General features: G+C 46.3%; 1 long non-coding RNA gene across 1 annotated transcript; it reads left to right on the top strand.

Annotated features, from left to right (window-relative positions):
- Positions 1–257: 257 nt before the first annotated feature.
- LOC103589270 lies at positions 258–4,864 on the top strand. The gene is made up of 3 exons (XR_550382.1): positions 258–559; positions 1,276–1,415; positions 4,703–4,864. It is a non-coding gene; the product is annotated as an uncharacterized LOC103589270 (long non-coding RNA).
- The last annotated feature ends 7,333 nt before the right edge of the window (positions 4,865–12,197 follow it).

Raw genomic sequence — 12,197 nt, 5'->3', positions numbered from 1 at the left:
CAGCAGCCCGCGCCGCAGCGAGGAGCTGGCGCCGCCTCCCGGGCCGGGAGGAGACTCCGGGCTGCTCCTGCGAAGCAGCGCCCGCCACCTTCTCCGCTGTCGTCGGCCGACGGGGCCGCACGCTCGAGCAGCCCAGCGCTCTCCGCCCCAAGAGGAAACACCAGCAAATGATACGATACGTGCTCTTCTCAGACAGCTCTCATTGTAAATGCATTATTACCCTATTTTAAACCTTTCATGACTACCTAAATATGATTTACTTAATTTGTCTGTAGAGGACCTTTATAAAAATTAAGTTTAAAAAGTCAGAAGAAAAGTCTTTGGCTGCCATGTGTCTGGGATTCGGGGTTCAAAGAACATAGCCCCTGCACCTATAATCTGCCCCAGGGATCCTACAATTGGAGCAGATGGTGTTCTCCAGACCTCTCTGGAAATCAAAAAGGTCACAGTGGCGACAGACAAGCAGGATCAAGAGGGAGGAGGCATACCGTGGAGACGAAATGCAGCAGCTTCTATCAGTGCAGAGCGAATATCGCAAGGACTATCGAACTCTGTGCAGGTAAAGACACACATTAGATTCTGGGGTGGCCGAAGTAATCCGTGTTCACAACACTTTATCTCATACTCAGGGAGATGCTGCAGGAAGAAATTGGAGGATAAAGGCTTCAGATCTCATCGAGTCTTTCTATGGTTATTTTTAAATAAAGTTTAAAAAGTAATTACCAAAAGATGAAAAGGCCATTTAAAAACCTTTGGAAATGCTAAAAGTATGACAGGTAAAGAAAAGGAAGTTGAGCTGGTGACTGACGAGACGTAACTTTTTCTGGTCTTTGCTGCCAGTTACTAACAATTACATTTGATAAACAGGAAGCAGCCGAGTCTGGCACACAGGAAATAAGTATTTGCAAAGCAAAGGTTTTCTTTATTTTCTTCCGCTATGAGAACAACTTTTATCTAAATATCTAGAAAATAATAAGTCAGTTCCTCTGAAAACTTTTCTTTACACTCTAAGTCCATTTCTTCCCCAATAAATTTTGCAGGAAATTCTACTATTTTTCTGTGGGATGTGATGAATATTTCTCCAGTGATTTCAAGTGAGAGTTATAACGCAGTGTCACGATTTAAGACTCCAGTTATTCAATTTGATGGTTTTTAAAAAGTGTTTAAGATTGTTTTTACCAAGTAAAAGCAATTTTTCATTTCTCACAGTAACACTTATGGTTGCATCTGCAGTCTAATTTTAACCAATAAATGTGTCATTTCATTCTGTTGAAGTTGCACATGGAGCTCTCTAGAAGTGCACGCCGTGGGGCTCAGGGACCACCACCGGAGTGAAGGCTGAGGCCAAGTAGACAGAACTCCAGGATTCTGATCCATGTGTCATCCAGAGCATCTCTGCTTTATCTGTCTTCTATGTAAGCTTTCATTTGCCTAAAAGATTTCAGTAAATTACAAAAAATTAAGACCATTGTTATAATAGAATTTTTTTAAATTATTTTTTTAATTTTAATTTTTTAAAAGATGACAGGTAAGGGGATCTTAACCCTTGATTTGCTGTCGTCAGCATCATGCTCTCCAAGTGAGCTAACCAGCCATCCCTATATAGGGATCTAAAACCGTGGCCTTGGTGTTATCAGCACCGCACTCTCCCGAGTGAGCAACGGGCCGGCCCTATAATAGAATTTTAGAGTTGGAAAACATCTTAGAGATAATTTAGTCCAATCTCCTCATTTTACAGATAAGTCCATTGAGACCCAAGGACTTTTTCTGTGTCACCTGCCTGAGATCACACCCCAGTCTGTGGATGTTACTGTGACTGCTTGTCACCTGCGCAGTGCTTTCAGGTCAGAGCTGGCTACATTACCCCTTCCTGGCATCACTTATCAGGCCTTCTTTTTGCTATGGACATGTGTTTGTCTTTTCTTCTAACAAGATTACATAAAAGCTATCTCGTGGAGTGGTCCTGTTATCCAGTTGGCCTTCCCTAAGCTCTTCAATTTCGCACCTTATTTTAAAATATTCAATTTATTCCTTGATTGTAGCTACACCATTCACTCCCACTGGCTGTGAACAGCCTGTTAGTTGCCTATCCAATATCCATTCTCCTGCCTGCCATATTAACAGAGTCCTGTTTTGGGGGTGGGGTTGAGGGTAGCGATATGCTGTTTTAGTCCATTTTGTGTTGCTATAACAGAACTACCTGAGACTGGGTAATTTATAAGGAAAAGAGGTTTATTTGGCTTACGATTCTGGGACAGCTGCATCTGGCATGGGCCTCAGGCTGTTTCTACTCATGGCTGAAACTGGCAGACAGCTGGCGGGTACAAGCAGATCACATGGTGAGAGGAAGCAAGAGAGAGAGGGAAGGTGCCAGGGTCTTTTTCAGCAACAAGCTCTCACAGGAACTAATAGAGCGAGAATTCACTCATTAATCCCCTCTCCCCCAGAAGAGCATTAATCCATTCATGAGGGATCCACCCCCATGACTCAATCAGTTTCCAACACTGCCACATTGGAGATCAAATTTCCACATGAGTTTAGGGGGGACAACACATCCAAACTCCATCATTCCACCCCTGGCCCCCCAAAACTCATGTCACTCTCACATACAAAATACAATCATTCTATCCCAACAGTCCCAAAAGTCTTAGCTTGCTCCAGCACCAACTTAAAAGTCCAAAGTCTCATCTGAGAACAAAAGCAAAACTCCTTCCAGCTGTGAACCTGAAAATCAAAACCAAATTTATCTACTGCCAAGATACAATGGTGGAACAGACATTGGGTACACGTTCCCATTTGAAAAGGGAGGAATAGGCCAAAAGAAAGGAAAAACAGGCCCCAAACAAGTCTGAAACCCAGCAGGGCAGACATTATGTCTTAAAGCTCCAAAATAATATTCTTTGACTACAAGTCCTGCATCCTGGGCACAATTGGGCATCTGGGCCCCCAAAGCAACAGGCGGCCTCTTTCCCACAGCTCTGCCAGGTGCAGCCCAGTGGGCTGTGCTGGTGCCTGCAACTTTTCCAGGCTGGTGTTCCACTCTGGTAGCTCCATAAGTCTGGGGTCTCCGTGGTGGTCCCGCTGCCTTGGCTCTACTAGACATTTCCCTGGTGGGGGCTCCCTGTGGGGGCTCCAACCCCACTTTCCTGCTCAGCATTGCTCCAGTAGATGGCCTCAGCAGTGGCTCTGCCTCTGCGGCAGGTCTCTGCCTGGGCCCCCAGGCTTTTCCATACATCCTCTGGGTGTAGAGGCTGCCATGCCTCCACTGCTCTCATGTCCTGCTGGCCTGCAGACTTAACATGACGTGGATGCCACCGAGGTTTCAGGCCTCTACTCTCCAGGGCTGCTGCACAAACCACACTTGGGGCCACTCCAGCTGGAGCAGCTGGGATGCAGGGAGCAGGATCCCGAGGACAGCTGTGCCCCAGGTCTGTCCTCCATGATAACTCAGTCCTTCTAGGCCTCAGGGTCTGTGATGGGTGGGGCACCCTTCCAGACTTCTGAAATACCTGCAGGGTTTTCTTCTCATTTTCTCTGCTATTAGCATCTGGCTGCCTCACTGCCAAGATAATGTCTTTAGCAACCAGTTTATCTGCTTCACCCTTGCATTGTACTCCAGCTCTCTGCTTCTTTACTGCTTGGCCAGGCTGCAGAGTTTCCAAATCTTTACACTCTGCTTCCCTTTTAAATTCTGGCTTTACATCATGCCTTTGCCGCCATAACTCAGAGTAGGCTGTTAGAAGTAGCCATGCAGCATTCTTAATGCTTTGATGCTTAGAAATTTCTTTGGCCAAATGCTCTGGTTCACAACTCTTAAGTTCCAACTTCCACAATGTCCAAGGGCATGGACACAATGCAGCTAAGTTCCTTGCTGTGGTGTAGCAAGGGTGATCTTTTGCCCAATTCCCAATAAGTTCCTCATTTCTGTCTGAGACTTCATTATCCACATGGCCTTTACTGTCCACATTTCTATCAGCATTCTGCTCGCCACCACATAAGTCTCTAAGACATTCCAAACTTTCCCTCATCTTTTTCTCTTCTTCTAAGTCCTCCAAACTCCTCCAACATTTACCCATTACCCAGTTCAAAAGCTGCATCCACATTTTCAGGTATCTGTATAGCAACACCGCAGTCCTGGTACCAATTTTCAGTTTTAGTCCATTTTGTGTTGCTATAACAAAATACCTGAGACTGGGTAATTTATAAAGGAAAGAGGTTTATTTGGCTTACGATTCTGGGACAGCTGCATCTGGCATGGGCCTCAGGCTGTTTCTACTCATGGCTGAAAGTGGCAGACAGCCGGAAGGTATGAACAGATCACATGGTGAGAGGAAGCAAGAGAGAGAGAGAAGGTGCCAGGGTCTTTTTAAGCAACAAGCTCTCACAGGAACTAATAGAGCGAGAACTCACTCATTAATCCCCCCTCCCCCAGGGAGAGCATTAATCCATTCATGAGGGATCCGCCCCCATGACTCAATCAGTTTCCAACACTGTCACACTGGAGATCAAATTTCCACATGAGTTTTGGAGGGGACAACACATCCAAACTCCATCATGTGCCCAGCTAAAAACATTCCCAGGACCTCTTTTAGCTCAGTTCTGAACAATAGAGCACAAGTAGGACTTCAGGGAAAGCTCATCAAAGGGAGTTTGCTCATGCCCATTTGCTCTTTGTCTTTTCTCCTTTCTACCTGGAATATAGCTTGATGACTGGAGCCATAGCAACAGTGTTGTGAGCATGAGGATGACAGCTGCAGCCTGGGAACGGTGGAGTGACAAGCTAAAGAAAACCTGAGTCCTTGATGGAAGCTTCCATCGCAGCCCTGGACTTCCTACCTCTTGACTTCTCCTAATGTGAGAGAAAAATAAAACCTGTCAGTTTAAGCAAGTGTTATTTGGCTTTCCTTTTATATGCAGCTAACTGTAATTCCCAATGGCTCCTGTTTAGGACAAGAGCAAAGTAGGTTAGAAATTCAGTTTTATTGACTGATCTTTCTTTGGAACACTTACCACCTACTCATATAGTAGCCTGTGCATACAACATCATAGAGCTTATAGTATAATAATAATTTATTCACTTAGTCGTGTAATGAAACTGTCTCCTCCCCCTGCTCCCTACCGATGTCTGACGCTCCCTACGTGTGTATGACTCTTGTCCAGATGCTATATCCACAGATTGTAAGACCTAAAATTCTGAGCACTGTCTTGACATCTCTGAGCATCACAGGACCCAAAGGTCTGACTGTGAGTTCTCCTGTTCTCACCAGATGTGCACCACCCAGAAGGAAAGTCTCACTGCCCAGCTCATTCCCCCATCAGCTGGACCAGCTTCCGCCCCTGCAGTTCTCAACCTAATGGGTGTCCCCTTCCTTTCAGCTTGTGAAATTATTTAAACACACCCATCATGTGTTCCAGCAGGGACCAAGGGTCACCCCACTCTCTTGTCACTATGAAGCCTGCCTCCCAGGGCCCCTGATGGTTGGTCATGCTCCAGAGGGCAGCCCCTGTGTGCCCGTGCAAGGCATGTGCATCACTAACAAGCCGCTGTCAGGCTCCCCCATCCAGCGTTGGCATCTTCTGCTTGACCATCTCATGCTTTGTAGGGTGAGTAGGGGGTGATCAAAACAGTCCATTTATCCAAGAAATATTTACTGAGGCTCTCGGGTGCCAGATGCTGGGCCGGGCGATGGCCATAAGTGTCAGCAAGACAAATACAGTGCCTGCCTTTGAGGCACACACGCTCTAGTGGGGAAGGAAAACAAAGGAAAAACACAACAGAGCAATAAATTCAGTGATTACAGCTGCGATGGGTGTTACAAAGAGGAGGTGGAGAATACCTAGGGTGGCAGAGGAAGAGGAAAGTGGGGTGGGAGTAGATTTAGATAGGTGGTAACAAAAGAGTCCCTGAGAAGGTAGCATAAAGAAAGACCTACAGGAAGAACAGGAGCCAGGTATGTGAAGACCAGAGGAAGAGCCATCCAAGCAGAGCAAATAGCACATTCCAGGCCCAGAGGCTGGGGATGGGGGGTGGAGGGGAGTGGAAAGAGATTCAGCTGGAGAGACAGGAGAGGACAGATAAAAGGGGTGGTAAAGCATTTGGATTTAATGCCATGGGAATTCATTGAAGGGTGCCAAGCTGCACATAACTGCTTACAGTTTTAAAAGCTCACTTTTATAAAAAAAAAAAAAATTATAGAAAATAGATGGAAGGGGCCAAGAGTGGAGTAGGGAGGTAGTTACAGTCTTTCAGGCAAGAGGCGATGGTGGCCTGGACTGGGTGTTGACAATGCAGGTGGGAGAGGCCAGATTTCTGATGTATGTTAGAGACAGAATGAGTGGGGTCTGCTTCTGCATTAAGAAGGGTGAGGGTAGTGGAGGACTTGAGGCTGATTCATGGAGATTGATTTGAGTAATTGGAAGGATGGTGGTGATGTTTACTATGTCAGGGAAAACTAGAGGTGAGGCAGGGCTGGAGGAAAGGACAGATTTGGGAAGGATACTCAAGCTCCTTCTGGACCTATTAACATGTCTGTGAGGCAGCTACATGGAGATGTCAAATGAATAATTGGATATATGGGTCTGGACATCTGCAAAGAGGCTGGGGTTGAGATACAAAATTGAGAATCGTCATCATGAAGACAGTGCTTACGCTCAGGGTGCCATCTAGGCATGGCGTGTACGAAGGAACGGAGGAGTGTCAGCAGCCGGCTAGGACAAAGCCACGCCCTGAGGTGTGAGTGGGCTCACAGTGAATGCTCCTGTGGCTAATCACACAGGGAAGGGGCCATTTGGTGCAGCCGTTACTTCCCTCAGAGACTGAAACCCAGGAGTGGGGTGCTGCAGTCCCCTCATCAGACAGAGTTTGCATTTCAGCAACTCAAGATGCCTTGCTGGGGCTCCCAGGTAAGAGGAATACAGAGAACCTCTGCCACCTGGAAGCAGGTGTGCACCCCACAGGCAGACCCAAGGCACCCTGACGACTCACATTTTGTGAGTTACATTACCAGTTACATGTTACTCTTTCTGCTCATTTCCCTTTTGTTATCTTCAAGCTTTTAAACAAGCTTTGTATAAATGTCCACCTTGGGGCCGGCCCGTGGCTCACTCGGGAGAGTGTGGTCCTGATAACACCAAGGCCACGGGTTCGGATCCCATATAGGGATGGCCGGTTAGCTCACTTCAGTGAGCGTGGTGCTGACAACACCAAGTCAAGGGTTAAGATCCCCTTACCGGTCATCTTTAAAAAAAAAAAAAAAAAAAAAAAAACGTCGACCTTGGTCTGTGCTTTACCATGGGACATTAAACAAAAAAAAAATGTGTCTACACTGGTGTTGAAGATTTCAAGGGATACTGAACCTCCAAGTCCCACATGGTCATAGCAGCAGCCAGTAGTGAGAGGCCCTAAGGGGAAGGTGGGCCTCTTTTTCCAGAGTAAGTGCATCAGTTTCAGTCTCTCTTCTCCACGTGGTAGGGCTCCTTCCATAGCCAGCCTTAAAGGAGCTGGTTTTAATGTTTTTGAAGGGAGCTAGTCTTTTTTTACAGCTCCCCCAGCTCCCACCCCATTTGATTGTGCGCTCCTCAAACTGACATACTTTGTCTTTGTACCCCTAGTGTCCAGGAGGGAGCAGGAACTCCATAAATGTTAATAGCTGATTGAATGTCTACAAGACTTTGTGAGACATGCTATGGTTCCTCAAAGAGTTTGCAATCCAGCGATGGTGATCAGATGTATACACGAATGCACGGCAGAGTGTCAAAAGCACTGGAGGTGACATGAAAGAGCTGGGAAGTACTATTTGGTCACAGGCAAGGGAGAAATTATTCCAGTGTGGGGACATCAAGCTTGGAACAGACTTCGTGGAGGAGAAAACATATGGCTGGGCCTTGAGGGCTGGAGAGAATTTCCGTAAGTGGGATGAGTAGGAGCTAGGGATACATGCCATGCAGAAGCACCAGCGACAGCAGAGGTGGGGATGGGGGGCTGGGCATTCCGTCTCCTCCATGCACGACCAGTAATGAGGCTTGTTGCAAGGATAGTGGAGGAAGCATCTAAGGCATGGAATTGTGTTGGGGCCCCACTGCAGAGCTCTAAAAAATGTCTTTCTCAGTGGGCAAGGGCTCTCTCGTCTCGAGTCAAACAAAAAATATCAGTCAATCGTTCAATCCCAGTGAACCCTGATAGCTCATATTGGCTTGTTATGGTAAAAATATTTCTCAGCAGTCAGACCTGTTAAACCCTAGAATGGGCTAATGTCAGTGGCAGCTTTAGAAAATCTTTTGCTAGAGATTTTTATACCTAAAATAGATTTATCATTAGTTGATGATTTCCTGTGGCCTCTCTTTAAATCATGGGAATGAACTATACAAGCTCCCAAATTCTATGTTATTCAATTGAGTTCAACAAATATTTAAGTGTCAGCTTTGTGCATGACACTGGGCATTGCTATGACTGAATTCCCCTCAAGGTGCACCTCTTCCAGTGATCCCAATCCCAACAGACAACACTTCCATCTGATTTGGTTGCCCAAATCAGAAACCTAGACTAATCCTCGATTCCTCACTCTCCCTCACCACTCACATTCAATTCATCCCCAGTCCCTATCATTCCACCTCCCTAAAACATCTCTGGAATTTGTCCACCTCTCTCCAATCTCCCCATCCTGTTCCAATCACTAGCATCTCTCCTGTGGATTGCTGCAATTATCTAAACGATCTCCAGGCCCCACGCTTGGCTTGCTCCAATCCATCCCGCACACACTGTCTTTCTGAAGTGGAGGTCTGAAAGCATGTCACTCTCCTGCTTCATATTTCTTGTGTGGGCTCTGGGCTTCTGGGAGAGGCAGGAGGTGTGGATTCTGAGCCAGACTGCTGAGATCATCCGGTGCACTTGAATTCCAGCGCTGCTGCATGCCAGCTGTTTGACCCTGGGCGAGTTACGGAGGCACTCATTGCAGTTTTGTCACCTGTAAAAAGGGGATCATAGCAGTAATTCAGTTTGGAGAGTTGAGAGGGTTAAATGAAGCTGGGTCTTCCCTCTTCCATGAATTCTCACATTTGGAGTGCCCCAGTCTCTTGTCCTCTTCCCTCTCCATGCTCACTCCCTTTGCCATCTCTACTGCTCTGGTGGCTGTAAATACCATATGCTGAAAATGCCCACATTTAGATCTGTACCTCTGGCCTCTCTCCTGAGCCCAAGATTCACATGGCCAGCTGCTTTCTCAACATCTCCACTTGGATAACTAATGGAGCGAATAGACATATTAAACTTAGCATGTCTAAAACTGAACTGATTATTTTCCCCTCAAATGTTGTTTCCACCCATGGTCTTTCTAATGTCAGGAATGGAGCTGTCCTTCCAGATGCTAAAGCTCCCATCCTGCTGGCTCCGCTCTCAGACTGTGCACATAATCCAGCTCTTCCTCACCATCTTCCTAGCCACATCATCCATCATCTGTCACCATCATCATCTCTCACCGAGATTATTTCAGTGGCCTCCTAACTGGTCTCCTTATGCCCTAGTCTCTCCTCAACCCAGGGGATTGACAAATCAGATCCTGTCACTCCTTCATTCAAACCCTCCATGGGCTCTCCATTTCACAATGGCTACAAGCCAAAGTCTTTAAAATAGCTTTCAAGACTGTGTAATCAGGCCCCCCGACCTGTCACCTCGTCTCCTAGTCACACGATCATCCTGACTGTTCCTGGGACTCACCAAACATGCTCTGGCCTCAAGGCCTCTGCACTGCCTATTCCCTTTACCAGAATGCTCTTCCCCCAGACATCCCTGCTGCTAATTCCTTCACCTCCTCAAGTCTTTAACATGCTCTGGCCTCAAGGCCTCTGCACTGCCTATTCCCTTTACCAGAATGCTCTTCCCCCGGACATCCCTGCTGCTAATTCCTTCACCTCCTCAAGTCTTCACTGTTTCTTCTCAATGGAGTTTACTCTGACTACTCTTTAAAAACCATAACCAGCCCTCCAATCCCATGACACTCCTGATCTCTCTTCCAGTTTTTTTCATTGCACTTACCACCTTCTAACATAACTTTACTTATTTTGTTTGTTGATTATTATCCAACTTCCCCCACTAGAATGTAAAGTGTACTAGGGCAGGGACGTTTGTCTTTTGTTTGCTAGTGTAATGTATCTGTGCACTGGAACATAGTTGGGCTCACTAAATATTTTTGGAATGAATGGACAGTGTGTGGCACACAGTGTTTTATAAATATTAACAATTATTACAAGGCTCAAAACCACCTGGCTCCTACTTACCTTCTTAATCTCAGCTCTGTGCACTCTTTCTTGCATTTTCTCTTAGCTGTTCTTCCACCTTTTCATCCGAGAAATCCATACTCATGTTCCAGTTTTAGTTTAGAAGCACTTGACTGACTCTGGGCCATCCCCCTCCCCCAGTACTCCTCCCACCCCACATGGACCCCTTGCTTCTCACACTATTGTAATTACTAGCTTCTCGTGTGTCTTACTAGCTAGACTCTTGACCACAGGGATGGTGCCTATGACAGCAGTCACTGCAGCATCCCCAGCACCCAGCACAGGCTCTCACAGTAAATGTTAATTCAATGAGTGAATGAGAGATGCTCACAGCAGCGATTGCATTTCTGTGCCTTAGACACACATTACTTGGTAACCACATGTTATTGTACCTCATGCTGTTTCTTACATAATAACAATTACTAATATTTTTCTAGCAATCCTCACTACAGCTCTGTGAAGTAGATACTATTAGTGTCCTTATTTGAGAAGTGAGGAACTTGAAGTTTAGAGTAGTTAAGGTAACTTCTCAATGTCACACAGCTGGTCAGTGTTGGAACAGGATTCAAACCCAGGCACTCTGGTAGCAGATCCCCTATGCTTACACAATGCCACATCATTCAGCCATTTTGCTTTTGGGTTTTCTCTTTACTTAGATCAAAATTAGCCAACTATCTGTCCTTAGCAGATATGGCAAAGAATAATCCACACCACCTTCAACAGCAGAGGTACTGCCACCCACACTCAATTTTACCAAAGTGAAAACTAAGGCCCAGGGAGGGTGATTCCCTCTTCTAGGTCAACATTATTACCATTGAGATAGGAGGTAATCAGTTTCCCCGGGCTCTGGTTTCAGGACACTCCTCTGAGTTTCAAGCCACTCCCCAAGGTCTTGGGCCCCTCCTTCTGACCCTCTAATGGAAGAGAGTTACTGTTGCTAATTGCACCTATTTTCCACACCAACATGGAGAAGTTGAGACCCCAAGGGGCAGATTTGTATCACTCGGGGGGCTGGGAATACTCAGCAAAAAGGAGTTATAGAACCCCAGTGGCCGAGCATGCTCAGTAGAGGGGAGTTTGTCCTCTGAATGACCTTCCACTAGAGGCACTAGAGAGCACTGAACTGTCTAGGTGTCTTCCAGTGGGTAGGTTGGAATTCAAAAGAGACCAGCTGTGTGTGTGCATGAGGATGTTACATAAGCGGGAACCACCCCCTTACTTAAATATTCATTAGGTAGTATGAGTATTCAGTAGATAACCAAACTATAAAAGTCAAACCATGTAGAAGGCAGGGCTGCTGCTGCTCACTCTCTCTACAGCCAGCCCAGGCATATTTCTTTCTTTTTGTATCAAATTTGCCTTTAGAAGGCTGTGCGCACTGTGGGGCCAGCCTGCTCTTTGTAAATGTGTATTTCTTAACTTTTGTATTAAACTCGCCATGGTTGGTTGATGGCTTTCCTGGAGCCCACCCGCACCTTGCAGAGAGATGTGTATATTGTACTTTTGTGTTAAGCTTATTTCTAAGGGGCTGTTGCCCAGTCTCTGGAGCCAGCCTACACTTTGTACTAAACCTGAAGAACCTGAAATGTGCATTTCTTACTTTTGTATTAAACTTGGTGCAGACCCCGCTCAGTCTCTGGAGCTAGGACGCACTCTCTCTGTGAAGCGTCTACTTCTTAACCATTACATTAAACCTGTTTTCACCTTGTATTGTGACTCTGTCCTTGAATTCTTTCCTGTGGTGGAGTCAAGAACGTGCTAGAGAATGGCGTGGGTTGAGGCCGGCTACCCCACCGTCCCAGACCCTCTTCTGGGGTATCACCATCACCACCACAGCTTGCCATTTTACCCAACACTTACAATGTGCGAGGAACCAGGGCAGATCCTTTCACACCTCATCTCACTTAATGACTGATTTTTCATTC

This window comes from Galeopterus variegatus, unplaced genomic scaffold, assembly GCF_000696425.1.
Source record: "Galeopterus variegatus unplaced genomic scaffold, G_variegatus-3.0.2 Scaffold666, whole genome shotgun sequence".
In the NCBI taxonomy this organism is placed as follows: domain Eukaryota; kingdom Metazoa; phylum Chordata; class Mammalia; order Dermoptera; family Cynocephalidae; genus Galeopterus; species Galeopterus variegatus.
The sequence above is the reverse complement of the archived record's forward strand: the minus strand, read 5'-3'. Positions and strand labels throughout refer to the sequence as shown.